This window comes from Amblyomma maculatum, chromosome 1, assembly GCF_055883805.1.
Source record: "Amblyomma maculatum isolate TAMU_Amacu chromosome 1, ASM5588380v1, whole genome shotgun sequence".
Lineage (NCBI taxonomy): Eukaryota > Metazoa > Arthropoda > Arachnida > Ixodida > Ixodidae > Amblyomma > Amblyomma maculatum.
The window spans coordinates 300,442,030-300,462,859 of record NC_139344.1 but is presented as its reverse complement, the minus strand read 5'-3'; the positions used below and the strand labels follow the sequence as shown (position 1 = coordinate 300,462,859).

At 44.9% G+C, this 20,830-nt stretch overlaps 1 pseudogene; it reads left to right on the top strand.

The window, feature by feature from the left end:
• Positions 1–19,171: 19,171 nt before the first annotated feature.
• On the top strand, positions 19,172–20,216 carry LOC146206906 (nuclear hormone receptor HR96-like; annotated as a pseudogene).
• Positions 20,217–20,830: the final 614 nt, after the last annotated feature.

The window sequence follows — 20,830 nt, the reverse complement described above, 5'->3', positions numbered from 1 at the left end:
TTGATGGGGTGAGACGCACCACAGCTTGGACAAAGGCCGGTGCGTTCCTTGGGACACACATCAGCACGGTGGCCTGGCTTGCGGCAGTTGGTGCACGCTTCAACTTTCGCCTAGAAAGGGTAACATGCGTAGAGGGTGCCGTAGAAGACAAGCTGTTTTGGAACGTCCATAGTGTCGATGAAAGTAACCAATATGGACTTGGTGCGTCCTAGTTGGCGAGCGTCGACGATCGTAAAATGCCGGCTAGCGTTCAGCGCCACAAGGTCGGAGATTTCTTCTTGGGTCTGGTTATAAACTGCTTTGTAAAGTATCCCCCTGACAGCGTTGTAGGGGCAGCGACGTATGTTTTCACCGGGTACTGTTGGTCGTGAAGTCACAGTTCTTGAATCTGGACATAGCGCTTCATTCGGGCTTCTGAAGGCGTACTTACGGTGAATGAGTTGTTGTAAGGGTTAAGCCGTAGCTTGTCCTGAGCCCGAGCATCTGCTGTTTTAGGCACAGCCTGCCTGTATGCTAGCACACCGTTTGTTGTGTATGCTTCGCCCCTCTGTACCTGTGCACTGCAGAGAAGCACCAGGGCAGATGATCATCACTGTATTTTAGTTCATGTCATGGGCCGCCGGGACTTCATGTTCTGCCTTGTTGTGCATGCTTACATTTTAGTTAACTGTTAATTCATAAAATATAAACAAAGGTTAACTTTTCTCGTATAGCTGTAAATATTTCGTCATACTGTCCAGGATGCCAAATGAGTTGTTGAAATGTCAGGATGACGCTAGAAATATATTGATCCTTGTTTACCCTTTTGTGCTGTGCTACTACCACAAATTCTGACAGAACCAGTTAATTCATTTTCTATTGCTGTCCAAAAGAACTTAAGTATACTTTCTTCACCAGTTTAAAAGCACTTCTGCTTGTGTTGCCTCATATATGCTCTGTTTTCACCCAGAACCTATCCACCTTCCCCCGTACTTAAGAAATAAAAGTAGTCCCTGAGCCGAGCTTAATTGTCCTTTGCTACTTTCACTAGAAACACATGACCCTGGTCGTCCATGTCATGGGCACGGTTAATGCAGACTTTGCAGAGTATGCTTTTCTTGTCTGCAATATTTGGGCATTTTCAAAAGATACTCATCATTGCTCGTAGCAGGCATGCCCATGTGGACGAAAATACTGACTCTTCTAGAAATGAGCCCCACCTTAGCTTATGTGTCATGACATCAACTGTAGTTGATGTTGGGACTTGAGTCACAGGTGCCGACTCTGTAACTACAAAAGGCCTCAATTCAACCGAGAAGGGCATTCTTACACATCTCTTGACTGTGGACCAGAGCTCTTGTGCTATTTTGAAAACATGAAAAAATACAGATCAAAACAGGATTGCTGTGCTGGGTGTTTAAATGTTTGGTTACTGAACAGTAGGTGCAGCAATTTCGCAAGAGTCCATGTGCCTGGTACGTTGTCACAAGAATGCACACAAAGAGACATATATATTACTTTGGTTGTTTTTATTCTAAAAGTCTTGTCAGCTTGAAAAATTCCTTTGTGCCGACAAAAGTATGTTCTCTGTGCGAGTTCAAAGTGTTGTGGTGGTGCCTGCTGGCCACAAGGTCAAAAGACATGCACAGAGAGAGAGAGACCCTTTAATGAAGAACAGAGATTTTAGCCATTTAAATTTCTCTGACATGCTACTCTGTGTAGTAAGGGGAATTCGGGAGGTAAAGATGGAAAAAGAATCCTGAGGAGATTAAAAGAAATGAAGAGGGAGATAAAATGCAGCCATTAAGTGTGTTCTAAGGTGCACCGTGGAGTAATGGTATAAAATGAAATTATGAAATGCATAGTCCGATAAATGTGCTTATAGAGTTCACAGCGTGAAAAATGCCACAGTGTGACATTCAAGGTGAACTTAGTTTGTCTAAAAGTCCAATGTCTTTCAAATACGTAAATAAAGAGTTCGTTGCAAGTCTGTGTTGCCTAGGGCAGGCTAAGAGACCTAAAACAATGCCCATTGTTAAAGGAACTGGGGAGAGCTTTTCTATGCTATGTTCGTAGTATGCACGCTTGTCAGCGTACGCAGGACACTCAAAAGACATGCACATGTTTATTCAAAGCTTTAGGCATTAAAAAAATTATTACTGCTTAGAAGTACTGCATAGCAATATGTGTACACATGCATGTCCTTTTAAGAACCAGCTGGCAGTAAATTTACTGCCAGTAGATTATTATACCTACAGCTGTATGCGCTCACATTTTCTGTGATTCAGTTAACTTTCTTTTCAGCCGTATAATGTGCTACGCCTGTGTGGGTAAAGAAAGATCACTTGGGGTTTACTTCTTTAGTTAATGGGTTTAACATCTCAAAGCATAGTAGAATAGTCCAGAAATTTCAACCACCTGGGTTTTATAACGTGCACTGACATCGCACAACCCAAGGGCGCCTTGGTTTACCCATCACAAAAGGGGTCGCCGCGGCATGGAACTTAGGGTCTACCTCAGTCTTTTTGTGAGCCCAAGTATTCAATGTAAGTGTAGTTAATGCAATAATGGTCATACTTAGATCTGTACTGTAACGAAGAAATGCTGCTCTTTTGCTGTTATATACACCTGAAAGAAATTTTTAATGTGGGAAATTTAATAAAGCAAGCAAGAACACTAGTTTGGCATAGTTTATTTTGATATACGTGATATAAGGTGTTTGTAGATGACTGTATCTTCTTGCCTGCTGTTCCTTGTATCGCTTAGCGCAAGTTTCTCGGCATTTGACAACTGCCACAAAGGACCAGGCCTGCTATTTCAAAGCAGATTGAAGATCAGGACAGTTTACATGGTTAAACCATATGAGAACATATGTCGCTGCTGATGTCACACGCACATTTAATGCAAGCAAGCACAAAGGCAGGTAAATTTAAGACAGATGATGTCACAGAAACAGCTGAAAAGTGGTCAGCCATGCCACCTGCCAGAGGCATGCTGTGAGGTGGGCCGTAATGTGTGCTGCTCAAGCTGCCAGGAGTGACATACATATAAAGCCCAACTTTAACCAAGCCGTATGAATGTGCTTGTGTGACCTAGGGTAGCATGTCTAGCCTGGGACTCAAGAGTCCTTGAAGGCGATTCTGATCTCACCCTCCCATCTCAATGGCGAAGCTAAAGTTAGCAGCACTTGCCGATTCCACCGTGACATGCGGTCTTGTGACGTCACAGGAGTCACCTGTTCATGTCACCTGCCAACTGCAAGAGGCATTCTCAAATAGTTGAAGACAAAGGCCACGGCATCAGACATACCTCAAATCTTTTTTATTTACCCCATGCTGTATAGCTTTTGCAGTAAATTTGAGTTCGGCATAATTTTTTTGCTTTTTTTTTGCTATTGAAAAGTCCTACCTTTGTTAATAAACGAAGGTGCCATTTAAAAGCACGTGATGAAGCAGAATGTATATAATAGGTCACAATCTTTTGTCTCTTTTATGAGGCACAAATAGCCCAAAGCTCAAGATGTATGTGGGGTGAGGATGGGTTTTATCTGCTTCCCTGAGAAACTTTGGCAGCTTCACAAGTTCCCCATTGTGCAGCTTGACTGCACACCCCAAGGCATGAGGTCTTTTGACCAACATGCTTGCAACAAGTGTGCTACGAAAGCTTTAGTAAAAGTTCACGAGGAATCTGTGCTTGGCTTACTGACTACTGCTGTCAAGCCTTATGGACCACAATGTCATGCAAAAGGTGCTGTAACAGATACCAAAGCCAAGGGCATTGGTAGACTGGGCATTGCGACAAAAGCAAGCATTTTTGAAGAGTAACAAAATCATAGGAAGTGCCAGGCAACTCTACTCTTTGTTCTTGCAGAGAATCAGGGTCTGCCATTATGGTACTCTCGGTGGGGTGGCACAAAGAAAAAATGGGGGAGAGTACTGCTCTTCATAAACATAATTCAAAAGAAAAAAAAAACAATTGTAACAATGAGAGCTTCACATGCTTACCAGGAAGGAGGCATTATATGAAAGTGTTCTGTCAGGGTCCGAAAGGGGCTATCGGGTAGCTTTGTAGATGGTGCCCGCCTGCCACCGTCTCTCGCCTTCCTTCGCCATAGTCACTGCATACAGTGCATTAGGAGTGCACAGTAACTGTTCAAGCTTTGCAACCTGCCACCAAAGTTGCAAGATCACTTGACTGGGTGGCAGCAGTGCCCTGAGCACTGCATGGGCTAAGATGGCCTTAGAGATTGGGTTTAAAGTTGCGGCTCCATACGCAAAATTTCAATGTCTATATATATGGGGTTTGATGGCGCATAAGCAACTGTGGCTATCACAAATGTCTTGGCTTTTGATTCATTATTGTCAAGTGAAGTAAACTTAGGGTGTTACAGCAGAGACTTGGATGAAATAAACTATGGTGTGTGCCAAGAAAAAAGTCAAGGTTTATATACCTATTTTTTTACTTTTACCCCGCCACAGTGGCTCGGTGGTTAAGATGCTCAACCACTGAACCAGGGTACAGTGGTTTGAGCCGTGGCAGCCGTGTTTGAATTGATGCAGAAAGCATAGCACCCGTGTACTGTGCACAGTCAGTACCTGTTAAAGAAGTTAAAGTTGATTGAAATGATCCAGAGCCCACCCCTACAGTGTCGCTCATAGCCCAAGTTGGTCTGGAATGTATACAGCGGTTGTGCTTTTCGTCCGGTTCGATCATGAATTCAACCCATAAAGCTATTGATTAAAAAAATGTAATTCCACTGGCTGCGAGGATGTTTTATTATTTAGACATAGTAGGTCAAAAAATATGACTGAATAAACATGTTTAGTAAATGCTAAGTAATTTAACTGCATGTGTATGCAACATTCCCCATTTAGGCTCTTGGAACGTCTGATCACTGTTAAAAAGGTAGCTGATCAGTGTAGCGCCTTAACAAAGGAGCACTATTTAATTAATTTCATGGAAACCTGAAGTAAAAGCAGATAACCTTGTTGGTGGAAAGTCGTCCTAATAAATAGCGTCGCAGGTCAGTTCCAGCCCAAAATGGGGAGACTCGACTATTCCTCCAGTAGGTGCGCTGAATACAGCGCCTCTGCAACTCCAGCCAAGGAACAGGCCTACTGGTAGTCTACCAGATATGGTTCCCTCACCACCTTGGATACACAATGCAGTGCCTGCCTATAACGATCGTTTGTGTGTAGAAGTTGAGTGGTCTGGCTTACATTAGCTGTGTACTTGTTCTGGTCTCACAGGAGAATGGCGAAGAAAGCAATTTACGCCAAAGGCTTGCTCTCGACAATGCCGTAACCTAACCGGTCGAGTTGGTAAATGAGAACATAGATGTCATTTGCCCCGTGCAAACATCTTTAGCTATTTCTGTCTGCTCGTACAAAATCGTGACTGCGACATGATGAAAAATATTGGTCAACGTAATTCGCTGTCCTAGTCACCATGCAGCCACCACACGACACACTATTTGAAGGTGAGCAAAATTAAAGAACATCCCTTTATCTTGCGTGCGACGATATGCACAAAAGGCCAGAAGGTCTATGTAATATATGCAAAAGACTGGCTCATTCCTACCAAATGCCTATACCTGAATTGAGCAACACTTTACATAACCAACTACTGTTCTGGAGAACCCGGGTTCGAACCAAAGAAACATAATGCAACTTGTAGCGTAGACAAGACAGCAACGCAGCAATTGACTACTCTCCAGCCGCTCTGTATTTCACTTCCTCGTTTTCTTGCGTACACATGTGCAACAACACCGTCTTCATCACATTTCCACCGCACTTAAAAAAAAAAAACCTTGCTGGCAAATGGCTAAATATCCTCTAATACATCACAGTCTCTTAAACCTTGCGGGAAGCTTCTTTTCACATTTACTTCTGCGGGGAGAAGGAAGAGGAGTAGTAGTTGCTGCTGTTGAGGCACACTTTGGTTGAGCAGGGTCTGTCGGTTCTGTGTCGGGCGAAGCCAGGAATGAGGAAGTTCCCTGGCTAACATCTGCGTTATTGGGGTTATGCGAGGTTGGACTCTGGTCTGCGTTTCTGGTACGTGGACAGGTCGACACTCGGGTGCAGTCAGTGGGCAACAAAATGTTAGCGGGGAGAGCCATCAGAACCGAGGGCGGAGGTTGGCGCTGAACAACTGCTTTTCCAACAGCTCATAATTTGGACGAGTGCCACACTCGCCCATCATCCAGCAGGTGTGAGACTGGTCCAATTCGCTCCACAACTCTTCGAGGCTCTGAAACCGAGCAGCCAGCTTGCCTCGTACAATTGGCTTGCAATCTCGCACATAGTCGCCAGTCTGAAAGTCATAGTACTTGGTTCCACTCCGCTGGTCTGCATAAAGCTTATATTTGGCTTGCTTCTGCTTTAGCCACTGGCATTAGAGCTTCAGCGCTCTTGTACGATCAGTCGAGAAGCACTGATTCGGGCAGGCACACAACGTTAAGTCTTATGTGAGGCATCTGGCCATGAACTAGGATGGCTAGTGCGATTCCTGTCGTGGAATGTGGCGCACAGTGGTAGACACAGAGTTAAGGTACGTAGGTCAAGTCGCTCGCAAAGAGCCATCTGAACATATGCCCTGAAAACCCTATTAAACTGTCCTACAAGTCCATTGGCTTAAGGGTCATAAACTGAGGAGTAGCAGTTACGTATACCCCGAGGATGAAAATTGTGGTCCGTGATCCGACACTATTTCTTCAGGGTAATCCTCGTGAACAAATGTACCTGGAAACAATTCTTGAACTGTGGCAGTAGTGAAAGAAGCCTCCGGCTATTTACTGTAATAGTCAATGAGTAGTGTGCATATTTTGTCAGCGTAAAATTAAAGACAGGACTAAAGGAGAAAGACAAGGGACAAACGCTGAACTTCAACTTCATCTTCAGCGTTTGCCCCTTGTCTTTCTCCTTTAGTCCTGTCTTTAATTTTACGCTGACAAAATATGCACTCTACTCATTGACTATTACAGTAAATGGCCGGAGGCTTCTTTCACTACTCCCTTTGCTGCGTGTTTTGCTTACTGCCTCGTATTACCGCACCAACGTTCGTTGAACGTGCTTTAGCTGTTATTACAGTGATGTTCCTATTGTCAATGGAATCTTTCTCATGAACATGTTAAATGCTTAAGTTGTAAATTTGTAGCCTCACATTGACTCCTCGCAGTGGCAAATGAAGCGCGAGTAAAATAATGGAATCGTGAACAGGGCGAGATTTATTGGAGCGAAGCTATATCGCATATATTTTCACTTCTCAGACGCATTAACTTCTAAATACTAGCAATCCCAATTTGAATTGCTTACCTAAGCTCTTACAGGCTGGCGTTCTGGCGCTAGCGTTAGTTATTCCGTTCGTTTGTTTTTGTTTTGACACTGATATGTACTTTGTTTGTTAGCAAGATCTTTTACCCCTTTATAATCTCACCGCGTCTCGTTAGGAGACCTACGCTCAGGTCATTTTGTTATCACGAGGATTTCATGAAGACCCTGACTAATGAGCGGTGGTCGCTTTCCTACACTTAAAGATTTAATTGCCGTGGAGCGTCTATGTAAGTAATCGTGAATTAATAAAGCCTGGCTATCTATGCAGCACAGCTTCACTCATTTATGCCCTTAGTGAAATGCCTCAAGCCATGTGGTTCTATTCATGTGCTTGCCTAATTCACTTGAAGGCCCTTGTTCACAAACGTGCCCGAAGAAATAAGCCCCAGAATGCGTTTACATGACGCGCGACGAAAGACTAGGCTAACGACGACGGAGGCAGAACGATGCTATGATAAGGTGGTTAAAGATGCCGTAACATTTCAGTTAACGTAAAACTTGACTGTAGAAATCCATGTCAAGTAAAGTTGGCTGAACAGTTACGGTGTCCATTTTTCTGCCTTATCCGAGCATCGTTCTGCCTCCGTCGTTGTTGGCCTTGTTTTTCGTTCATAAGTAAAAAGACAAGTTCCCCGCCAAAAGTACGTCACTGTGACGTCACAAGCAACGTCACCTGTTTGTTTTGCCTCAGAGTTCACAGGAGGCGCCGGGAAACTAAAGCCTCATAAACGTATTAGTCTGCAGATGGGGCCCAAGGTCTATGTACAACTGGTCGCGCAACTTGGAAGAAAACGCGTGCAGCTGCCTACTGCCAGCGGCATCAACTCGATGATGAGGGCTCCTGCGAACTGTGAGGCAAATTACTAGCGCACAGAAAATAAGGTCTGCCAGAACTCCAAAGAACTAGACAGTAAACATAATATTCGCGCTCAGGAATGAATGCAGTTTTTGTTTCTTGCGTAGGAAAAAACGTGTCACCTTTATAATAATATTTTAACTTGTTTCTAATGGCCTCTCTCGGCCATTTATTATCCGCTGCGTAGTTGCCCAAAGCTCAGATATGGCTCAGACCAAAGCTTCTTTCATCCGCGGAATGGGTGCGTCATCGGCCCCGGTTCAACGTTCATCGTTGCGTGCTGCGTACAGAGTGGGTTATCTGTAACAAACAGTCAGTATTTCATTCTGCTGGTTGTGGTAGAGCTTTACAGCAAGGCGAAGACTGTCTGTGCTCGATGAGAAACTGATTGCCGCTGCATGTGCGCATTTCCGGACGATGGGACAATGCTGCGTCACAGCTCGGGGGCTCGGCTCGGCCTCCCAGACACGTCGCAAAAGTGGTGGCTTGTTTTACGGATACACGTCTGCATGAGCGGCGTATCGCTGCATGTTTTAATTGAACGGTGAAGGTCAGATATTATTGCCCCTAAGACGCGTGTCGCATTGCTCAAAGCCTTCCGTTCCGCTCCCTTTTCTGCGTGTTTTGCTTACTGCGGCAAGTTACCGCACCAACGTTCGCTGAATGTGCTTTAGCTGTTATCACAGGTGTCACGAAATCGGCGCACATTTTCATCAAGCCGGTACGGCGCGAGGCCCGCGCGGCGTCGCGTGCAAAAGCATAGAGAGAAAAGCCTCCTTCCCCGCGCGGGAGAGCGCGTAACTTTGTACGCGTTGCCGTCACCCTCTTTTCCATTGCCCGGGGAGGACGGTGGTTCACCGGCCTGGAGTACGCCAGAAAATTCCAAATCTTCTATGGGACCTAGCCAATGATGACGCGCGGCTCTACGGGAGGAGAAGAGAGAGCTATAACCAGCGAAGCTAAGTGTGTGTGCGTGCCAGCTTTGACGCGTGCTAACAAACAGACGCGGCGCGCCCTATTTAAAGCGACCGCGCCGCTTGTTGAGTCAGTCAGACAGTCAGTCAGTCAGTGTTTGCGACGTGCTCGCCTGTGCTTCGGCTGGACTCCCGGGGGTCACCCGCTGCTGGCAACCCCACGGACCTGCAAGGGAGCGGCGCTCGTCTCGCATGGCGGCCACATCGTGACTCTTGAGGCGTCGGACTGCAACAGTGCCCGGTGAACAATTTGGTGTTTGTTTATGTAACTCTCTCGTGTTTCACCTGTGCTGTAAAGCCTCTATATTATTGAATACCTTTGTAGTTTCATGCTTAGCGGTTGTTTTTATGTGAACCTCTCGTCTGTGCATTTCAAGTGTTCTTGTGTATTCCTTTGTATCGTCTCTTGCTGTGAATAAATTGTGTTTTGTTTGTTACTTCTGACTCCGATTCTTACTCTGGCTTGAACCGGCGACCGCTGGGCACCAAACGACCACCCCTTCTGTCACTACAAGGTAGTTGAATTCCGGCTGAGCTTGCCACGCAGGTCGAGGGCATCTCCTTTGCGACCGGAACAGCTACCCTCACTCACTCTAAGGGTGTCTGGGAGTGTGCGCACCGTTAAGGGCGCATCGTTAATAATAATCCCCCTTATTATTAACGGGTGACAACAGGGATGTTCCTATTGTCAATGGGATCTTTCTCATGAACATGTTAAATGCTTAAGTTGTAAATTTGTAACATCACATTGACTCCTTTTAGTGGCAAATGAAGCGCGAGTAAAATATGGGAATCGTGAACAGGGCGAGATTTGTTGGAACGAAGCTATATCGTAGATATTTTCACTTCTCAGGCGCATTAACTTCTAAATACTAGCAATCCCAATTTGAATTGCTTACCTATGCTCTTACAGGTTGGCGTTCTAGCGCTAACGTTAGTTATTCCGTTCGTTTGTTTTTGTTGTTCTTTGACGCTGATATGCATACTTTGTTTGTTATCAAGATCTTTTACCCTTTTATAATCTCACCGCGTCTCATTTGGAGACCTACGCTCAGGTCATTTTGTTATCACGAGGATTTCATGAAGACCGTGACGAATGAGCGGTGGTCGCTTTCCTACACTTAAAGATTTCATTGTCGTGAAGCGTCTATGTAACTAATCGTGAATTAATAAAGCCTGGCTTTCTGTGCAGCACAGCTTCACTCATTTATGTCCTTAGTGAAATGCCTCAAGCCATGTGATTCTATCCATGTGCTGGCCGAATTCACTTGAAGGCCCTTGTTCACAAACATGCCCGAAGAAATAAGCCCCAGAATGAGTTTACATGACGCGCGACGAAAGACTAGGCTAACGACGACGGAGGCAGAACGATGCTATGATAAGGTGGTTAAAGATGCCGTAACATTTCAGTTAACGTAAAACTTGACTGTAGAAATCCATGTCAAGTAAAGTTGGCTGAACAGTTACGGTGTCCATTTTTCTGCCTTATCCGAGCATCGTTCTGCCTCCGTCGTTGTTGGCCTTGTTTTTCGTTCATAAGTAAAAAGACAATCAAATTCCCCGCTAAAAGTACGTCACAGTGACGTCACAAGCAACGTCACGTGTTTGTTTTGCCTCACAGTTCGCAGGGGGTGCCGGGAAACTAAAGCCTTGCTCAGAGTCGACACGCAGGCTTCTATGGGAGTTACGCTACCATTTGTTCTTGTACCATGCTAAAGCCTCGGTCAGAGTCGACACGCAGGCTTCTATGGGAGTTACGCTACCATTTGTTCTTCTACCATGCTAAAGCCTCGCTCAGAGTCGACACGCAGGCTTCTATGGGAGTTACGCTACCATTTGTTCTTCTACCATGCTAAAGCCTCGCTCAGAGTCGACACGCAGGCTTCTATGGGAGTTACGCTACCATTTGTTCTTCTACCATGCTAAAGCCTCGCTCAGAGTCGACACGCAGGCTTCTATGGGAGTTACGCTACCATTTGTTCTTCTACCATGCTAAAGCCTCGCTCAGAGTCGACACGCAGGCTTCTATGGGAGTTACGCTACCATTTGTTCTTCTACCATGCTAAAGCCTCGCTCAGAGTCGACACGCAGGCTTCTATGGGAGTTACGCTACCATTTGTTCTTCTACCATGCTAAAGCCTCGCTCAGAGTCGACACGCAGGCTTCTATGGGAGTTACGCTACCATTTGTTCTTCTACCATGCTAAAGCCTCGCTCAGAGTCGACACGCAGGCTTCTATGGGAGTTACGCTACCATTTGTTCTTCTACCATGCTAAAGCCTCGCTCAGAGTCGACACGCAGGCTTCTATGGGAGTTACGCTACCATTTGTTCTTCTACCATGCTAAAGCCTCGCTCAGAGTCGACACGCAGGCTTCTATGGGAGTTACGCTACCATTTGTTCTTCTACCATGTGGGGCCCTTGATGAAAAGAGAAATGGAACTTAGACAAAACGTAACCGCAAAATTAAACGATGATCAAATAGCGCAGATAGTAGCAGACATAGAGGAAGCAATAGAGAAAAGCCCCATGGAAGACTGGGATTATGAACAGGTAGAACTACTCATAAGGAGGAAAATTCAGGAGGTTAAAGTAGCAAACCGTTGGAATGGAAAGAGGAAGCCACGGAGCTGGTGGAATAAGGAAATCAGGGAAGCTATTGAACAACGACGGGCTGCTTCAAGGGAACACCGAATGGCAAAGAAAGCACATGTATCTCAGGAGGAAATCGACCAAAAATGGGAATAATATCGACAAAAGAAACTTCAGGTACAGGCCCTCGTCCAAAGTAAAATAAGACAGTCCACCGATCGCTGGATGGCTGATATACACGATGCCTCTAGAGGCGGAGCAAGAAAATTCTGGAACCATATAAGCTGGCTAGGGAAGAAGAATCAAAGAAAGCAGGATCGGATTCAAGATAACGAGGGAAATTGTTTAACGGGAGATAACGCAGTGAACTACATTACATCAGTTATAGCCGAGTCATTTAAGAGCGACGATAGGGTAATCTCCGCAAATCAGGAAGCAACACAAGGTAGCAGAATACAAAGCAGCTTAGAACTGACCAATATAAACTGGAAAAAGGCATAAAAAATATTCCTAAAAACACATCTACAGGAATAGATGGAATTCCGATCAATCTGATTAATGAACTCGGTCCAAAAAGTAAGGAAACGTTGTTAAAAGCTCTGGAAACAGTCATAACGAATAAGCAAATTCCGGTCAGCTGGCGGCAGAGTAAAATTAATTTGATTTATAAAGGGAAAGGAGACAGGATGCACATAAAATCCTGCAGGCCGATTACCATAACATCTGTTATGTACAGGTTAGCCATGCAGGCGGTGAAATTAAAGGTGCAAGCATGGGTTGAAAGTAACAAGATACTCGGAGAACTTCAGAACGGCTTTAGAAATGGTAGGCGCTTAGATGATAGCCTGTTCGTGCTTACCCAATGCATCGAAATATCTAGAGTGGAAAATAGACCTTTGTATTTGGCCTTCCTGGACATAAACGGGGCGTACGACAACGTAAGCAGGGAACTCCTGTGGAACATATTAAAAGAAGAAGGTATCGGTTATTAGATAATAGAGTTCCTACAGGAAATATACCGGGATAACAAAGTAGAAATTACGTGGCAAGGGAAAGCAAGTACGGAGGATGTCAAAGTATGCAAAGGATTAATACAAGGCTGTCCTCTATCACCGGTGCTGTTCATGCTTTATATGATAAACCTGGAACGGAGGATACAAGACAGTAACCTAGGTTTTAACCTGTCATATAGATTAGGTGTAAAGGCGGTAGAGCAGCGCCTCCCCGGTTTGATGTATGCAGACGATATTGTGCTGCTAGCTGAGAGTCTGGAAGAATTGCAAACTCTAGTTAAGTATTGCGTAAACGAAGGGTACGCTCTAGGCTTCAGTTTCAGCGCAGTTAAGTCGGGTCTGATGATTTTCAACGGCTCAACTGATCAGGGTCTTAAAATACAAGGCCTTGAAATACCTAGAGTAGCAGAATATAAATATCTGGGGGTATGGGTAAACAAAGGATTGGCATACATTGGAAAGCATGAGCAATCACTTAAGGCCAAAGGGCGAAGGAATGCCGGGATAATGAAGCATAAGGCATTGTGGGGATACAATAGGTATGAGGTTTTGAGGGGTATTTGGAAAGGAATTATGGTGCCCGGACTTATTTTCGGAAATGCGGTTTTGTGCCTAAAATCAGAGGTACAGTCGACATTAAAAACAAATCAGAGATCCGTTGGACGATTAGCACTAGGTGCCCACGGCAAAACCACAAATGAGGCGGTACAGGGAGATATGGACTGGGCATCTTTCGAAGTACGGGAAGCTCAGAGTAAACTATTATATGAGGGACGCCTGAGGAAATTGGACAGTAACAGATGGGCAGCTAAAGTATTTAAATACCTGTACCTAAAAAGCGTTGACTCACAATGGAGGAAAAGAACTAGGAAACTAACTAGTAAGTATGCTAGTAACAAGGACGGAGAAATAAAGAGCATTAAGCAACAGTTGAAAAACACAGAAGGTAAAAATTGGATAAATTCGATGGAAAAGAAACAGAGTGTGGAATTATACCGAAAGTGGAAAATGCAGATCAGGAAGGAAGATTTCTTCGATAACTCAAGAGGCAGTGCCCTACTTTTTGAAGCTAGATCAGGGTGCCTTAGAAAACGCAGCTACAAAAAGAAATTTAACAATGGAGATGACGCATGTGCTGTATGTGGAAACTCCAGTGAAACAATTGACCATATTATACTCGAATGTAATGGTATTCATCCGGAAGTTGGTGCAGGCGCAATCACTGTTCCTGAAGCTCTGGGGTTTAGAGATAACAGTGGCCGGGTGAATAAACCGGCGGTGGAAACTAGCAAAAAACGACTGGAAGATTGGTGGCTTAAAAGCAGAGAAGTGACATAATGTTAGTAATGTAGGAACAAAATTTAATAAATAGAATGATGGTTTAGTTAACCATTCTAAATCAATAATCAAGATAGAGGGAGAAAAATGAGCATGATAGCTACTGCTACCACCCCGTTTCACAGGGGACGCTCCTATATTCCATCCCATCCATCCATCTCGCTCAGAGTCGACACGCGGGCTTCTATGGCAGTTACGTTACCACACTAATTCTACCATGCATTTACTTTCAGTAGCAACATACAGTTGCTTAATTGAAACATGGCCGCTTGGCTATGTAGAAAGAATAGCTAGAGCTCTCCACAACGATTTTCAAAGCTGACATTAATGCCAACCACCTTGTTTTGCTGTAGCCCAGAAGCCGCTGGTACTCAGCAGACTCGAAGTCACAAAACTCCTTGAATGACTCCACCCGCACTGTGTAAATATAAAAGTATGAATAGAGTTTGACGATCACGGCTTCAATGTCAAGCGGCAGACAATCGGCAGCAGTCTGGATGGTGTTGTGCACAATATGTGCTGCACAGCCAATCCCAATATGATGTTTTGAGGTAAAGAATCTCGCATTCTTGAGAACACATGCATTGTTTTTCCCATTCCGCGCGGCACCGCCGAAGTTGCAGTTGCAGTTGTCGCTGAAAGCAACCAGCTTTGATGCAATGTTGACTTCCAGTGCTTTTAGGATGTACTGGCTCACCATGGTCGAGGTCTTACCTGGTAAGGCGTCGATCTCCAGCGGAAGAATGTTTTTGCAGCTAGGTCGTCGATGCACAATCACGTGACACATGGGTGACGTAGCCTACACGTCACGTACACGTATCTCACGGAGTCTTTTTTTTCCTTGTAAGAGGAAGCGCTCGCGGCAGTTTGCTTTGTCCACGCCATGGCTCTTCCTCCAACACAGTCTTCTCCCCTCCCCCATGGCTCCAAGCAGTGCTAACATGGCTATGGGCAGCAGAAAAACAGAATTTTCCTCCCCCGGGGGAATGAGTGAGTGCAGATTCTGTGCGTTCGCAGTCTTTTGCTTTCCTTCTCTTTCTTCCGGTGGTCTGGCGGGGTTAGAGCTGGTATTCGAAGCGACGCAGGGACTTCGAGTCGCGAGTCTGCTTCTTCGCAGCGCGCTGCAGGGATTGTGAATTTGCTTCCTCACTACAATGAAAACGTGCAAGAGTACCGCCCTTATGCGGGGCCGCAAATATATTGAGAACCTGCGCATGAGTTATTTGCACACACGCGCGCCCACAAACATGCAGTTTTGTAGTGGCAAAAAGCAAATAACTGCATGAGAGCATCTTGCGCGCAAACGTTGATGTTTTTAAGCTGTGAAGAAAAAAGAACTGGAATGAAAAAGTGACGGCGCGCGTTTTCGCAAAACTCGTGTTGAAACGGTAGCAGGATGGTTGTCGGCTTTTTTTAGGTATCTCATACCGCTCGTATCTGGCAGTGCTGCAGCAGCCATCGCGGAACCAAGTCAGCCTCAAGAAACATATATATGTTATTAATGCCATCACTTGGCGCTTATAAAGGAAGAACACATCCCAGATGGACACAGACGTCCGACGGACGACCGACGGACGTCCGTTTTCGGACGTCCGACGGAAATCCGGTTATGTTCGATATACGTACAGCGGACGTCCGTCGGACTATCGTTCGTAGATCCGGATTGCGTCCCACGGACGTCCGATGGAGAGCCGGAGGCGGACATTCGGACGTTTCCCGGAACTTGCTTGCAGGGCCCGCTATTGGTGTAAAAACTTGCCAATAACATTCGTGTAAAGCTCAGCAAGCATGTGCCATGGAAATTTCAATCACATACTGGTGCTCAATGCCTTTGTCGTGAGAGTAAAGCAGACAACAGAATATGCAACAGATTCAAGTTTCCTGTTGTCTGCTTTACTTTCACACAACAAAGCACTGAACAGCAGTGTGCAATTAAAACTTCCATCAAAGAGGCACATATGCTAGCTGAGCTTTGCACAAATGCACCATTCCTTAAAGCATGCGAAGTGCATAAGTATACCAGCATGCGAGGTTGCAAAAACAGCATTTTCGTTTTATTAGGCTTTATTGCAAAAACTGCACTAAGCAATATTCACATTAAAGCTGCATGCAAAAATAGACGGAATGCCATGGTAAAATGCAGGCCGACTGGAGTATTATGAATCTACTTGAATAATTTTTTTAATTATCCCTGGCCGTGACAGCTTTTCCCTTGGGGAGGTGGAGGAGGGAAAGGTATTTATTGGAAACTAATATTTAGGAATTAGTGAAGAGATGATCGAGTCCTCTGTGGGCGGCCTTCGTAGGCCGGGATTCCAGGAGTCGCTACTATCCTGTGCATTCGCTCGATCAGCTGTTGCTGGTCTTGCAGGGCTAAGCTAGAAAGAGCAGGTTGGGCTCCTCCTGCAATAGAAGGAAAAATGAAATTCTAGTTATCTGTGCTGAACTTTGATTACACAGCTCCAAGGGCAACTGCCATTTCCATCAATTGTTTTTTCCAGATGGCACTGTATACATGCATCTCCATTCAGAGCGGTCACATACTATATAAAAAGGTCATATAACTGCCGCAAAACCCATGCAGAATACCAAAAGATACAAACGTAGTTTCACCAGAACCTGGCATTGAGTATTTTAATGTTTTCATGCCATCTTTTTGAACATGCTACTCTGACCAAACATAGCACGTTATAAATGTTTGCTGCTACGCACCCTCAGCAATGCCCAAGACATGGAGTGCACATGCAGCAGAACTAAGCATAAAGGATGCTGTATATAAACATAAAGCACAGCCAGAGCATTTAAGTATTACACAGGTACGCATTGGTGGCGGAAACCTGGATTTTGAGTGGTTTAACAGGTAAATTTCTAAGTCATTGTTCCTGTGATGAAAAGAAGTGATCAATAATAACATCATTTAAAATTGTTACCTGGTCTGTATAGATGCTGCCAGTTGTTCAGAAGAAACACTGTACCTGATTTAAGGGGGATGGTAGTGGCGGCCAAATAAACTGCCCCTGTCCAAGGACGGCCCATAATTTGCCCTATGTAATATCGGGGACAAAAGTGTTTGGACCACACAAACTGCAATCAAAGCACATAACTTTTGCATCGACCAGGAATCTCGGACCATACTTGTCGACTTGAAAATTGCATTAGTTCTTTCATGTGTGCGAAAGAAATAAAGTCACAATTCGTTTACATCGCGATCTTAGTCCAAAATCTCCAGATATACAGCCCAGAGACTTTTACCCCTGTAGTATAAGCCACCACTTGGGTAAGAGTTTAGTAATAAGAAGTGTATAAAAGGCATGAGTGGTGTTAGACAGCCACAGCTATCAAAATTGTATTGACATTGGAGTACTGTCTTAAGGCAGGGCTAGGGCATTACAAAAGCAAGTTAGTGTCCGTCCTAATTTGAACGAACAAAAAGAGGGGGGGGGGCAATAGAAAGCTACTTCAACTACATGTTTTTGTGATATCAAGCCGCAGTTAGCATTAAAGATATCACACAGTTTTGTGGAATATTTGGGAGCCCTTTGCTGCTTTCTTGCAGGATTGGACAAAAGAGCTCACCATCTTCAGAAAGGCATGTTATATAGAAGTGAAAATAGTGATTTTACTACAGCTGGCCACAACTTGCACTCTGAGAGGAAAATGAACTGAAAACTTTATACAGGAATGTACATAATTGAGGCATAACAATTAAGGTGCAAAAAAAAAAATGAAAGAAAGAAAAGCACAAAGAAACTATGCCGTGCAAGGGAGCATGCTGGCACCGCTTTGCATCGGGTGCCTTGCTTGTATTCAAGGCACCTTAGCTGTACGGGCTTTAAGGCTTTTATTTCTTTCACCGCCTTTTTCTTCTCCCATGGATTGGATAAGTTTGCCGCTTCTGATCAACGAAAATTTCATTGGACTAAAGCCGACAACAGCACAGAAGGACACGTCACTGCTTCACACCCTTCTTTCTATGGGCTTTGGCAGATGTGGGGAGCCATCACACGGCATTCAGGGCTTTTTGCGGACGCACAACTATCATAACCGACAATCGCGGGAGCTACAAAGTTTAAGAAAAGCATGTTGGCAGCAAATACTAGGTCTATTCTTGCCCCGACATAGAAATGGGTTTCGGTTCAGTACACTGCTACAGCTTCACTATTCAGTGTGCTCAGGTTTCCCACCTTTTTTATCCTGGATCCCATGAAGAATGTAATAAAGGGGTTCTACTTTAATGCCATTGTTTTTAATAAGAAATTTCCTTCTTTTTAAAGAATTTTTACATTAGTAAGGTGACTAGATTTCTAGACCACACTTGAGAATAACAGGCAGTCCTCTCCTCCCTCCCAATTGCCAACAAATGTTCACCTAATGGAGGACTGCAGACACCAAATTTATTTTCTGGTTTCTTCTTTCAAATGGTGTATTAAACATTAGAATACACGGGTCATTACGTGGCATTCGGCAGGACCGCTAAATAATTTTTTCCTTGCTGCTGTGTATGTTTCATCATCTGAACAATGGCTGTGATCTGTAGTTGATGTTTACATCATGTGAGGCATGAAAAACTGCAATATGATTGATGATAATCTTAATTCACTGCACACCATGAGTCGAGCTGCTTGAAACAAACACCATATCAGCAGGTATGTTGCCATTTTTCTTATGCCTTGCATGACCTAAACATTAACTTGATGTCACAGCCATAGTTTGGTTCATGAAAGTGAAGCCGAAACAGCATTACAAAAAAATGTCAAATTATTTAGTGGTCATAGGCGAGCACCGCGAGGTGATTATGGATTCTGATGTCTAATCGATCATTTCAAAGAAGAAAAGATGCAAACCGAAATTTGTTGTCTATACTCCTTTGAGAATTTTAACCGTGAAGTGGTTCCTTAACATGATTTGAGCATGTTCTGTGTTACATGATAAAATGTGCACTGCATCCCTAAAAAGGGCTAATATTTCACATTGGTTCTACCTTTTTGGCCCAGCAAATTCGCTGCCTCTTCAAGAATGACTGTGAGGTTAACACACGCACACGACGCTTCTGCCAACGCTGTCGTTTGCAGAAATGTTTTTTATTGGCATGAAAAAGGAGTGTATTTTGAGTGAAGCTGAGAAGCGGGAGAAGCGCGCCAAAATAAAAGAAAACCGGCTTAAGCAAGCCCCTCGGCCAATGATTTCGGAAGGGGATGATGATGAGACTTCAGCCAAGGTGACACGGTATGCACAGGACATGAGCTCTCCCAACCCCAGCGAGCAGACTGCGGCGGGACCATCAGGCAGCAAGGCAGATTCGTGTTCCTCGGACCTGGAGTAGAGTAGCTCGGACTCGTCACAGCTGCCATGGCGAGTGTGGCTCATCGCAGGCTGTCCATGACCGAGCCATCACGTCGGAGGTGTTGACGGATGCCGAGATGCACCGCATTCAGGAGCTGGCCACAGCAAATCAGGTGCTCAAGGTGCCTTTGGCCTGTGACCCAAGCCCAGCCTGGTGGACGGGATCAACATGACTGACCATGCCATCCGGCACCTCATAAAGATGTCCAAGCGCATAGCAGCCTTCAAGAGCCTCTGCAGGAGGATCAGGTGGCCCTGCTCATGGGTGGCAGCACGGAGCTCATGTTGCTGCGCTCGGTGATGTCGTATGATGCGGAACGCGACTGCTGGGAAGGGCCGGACCCACAGCTCATGTCCATTCGTGTGGACAATCTCAAGGAGGCACGAGGCAACGTGTACGAGGAGCACAAGCGCTTCATCAATGCCTTCCGACCAGAGTGGCGGCTCGATGAGGACATCATGCTGCTTCTCACTGCCATCACCCTGTGCACGCCTGAGCGGCCAAACCTCGTGCACCGGGACGTGGTGATGTTTGAACAGGACACATACTTGTACTTACTGAGGCGATATTTGGATATGCGCTACTCCGGCTGCGAGAGCCGCTCTGTCTTCCTGCAGCTCATCCGCAACCTTGAGGATACGCGCACCCTCAATGAGAACCAAGTGAGCATCCTTGTGGACCTGAACCCACACGAAGTGGAACCATTGCTCATTGAGATTTTTGACCTCAAGTAGCTCGTTTTTCCTCTAGCGTTGTCTGGCTGTTTATGGGGTGATTCACTTAGCTCATCAAGTCTACCATCTTGAGATGAATATTGTCTAATTATTTTCATGCCAGTTGAGATGCAATACACAGGCCTTCAATACTTCTAGCTTGTTTCTGCAAGTGCAAAAACAAGTAGTAGCCTAAGTTTCTAATTTTGCTTCTGGTCCTTTTCTGCACATCCATGATGAAAGCCATGTCACAGCATGCTAACATAGGATTGTTGACAGAAATTGAACAATTCTGTCCTTAAATGGTGATGCGGAGTAGCTAGTCGGTAGCTGCAGTAGCTTTTGTGTCACGTGATTGCGCGTTCACGACCTACAAAAATATCCTCCCCGTTCTTTTCACGTAGTTAGTCGATGGGCGGAGCTTGACGTCAGCTGACGTCATAAAACAATGAATTACAGCAAACATTTCAAGCTTGGCCAATTTTAGCTGCATTTATTTCTTTTTTGTTTATACTTTTAGGTTTTTTAGTGCATATATTTGTTAAATATCTTTACTATTTGGAATTGAAGGTTAGCTAACATTCTGTATACATTATGTCAGCAAATTTGGACAAACCTGCAGTGGCCACAGGATTGGAGGAGGTCAGTTTACATCTCCATTCCAAAGAAAGGCAGTGCCAAAGATTGTTCC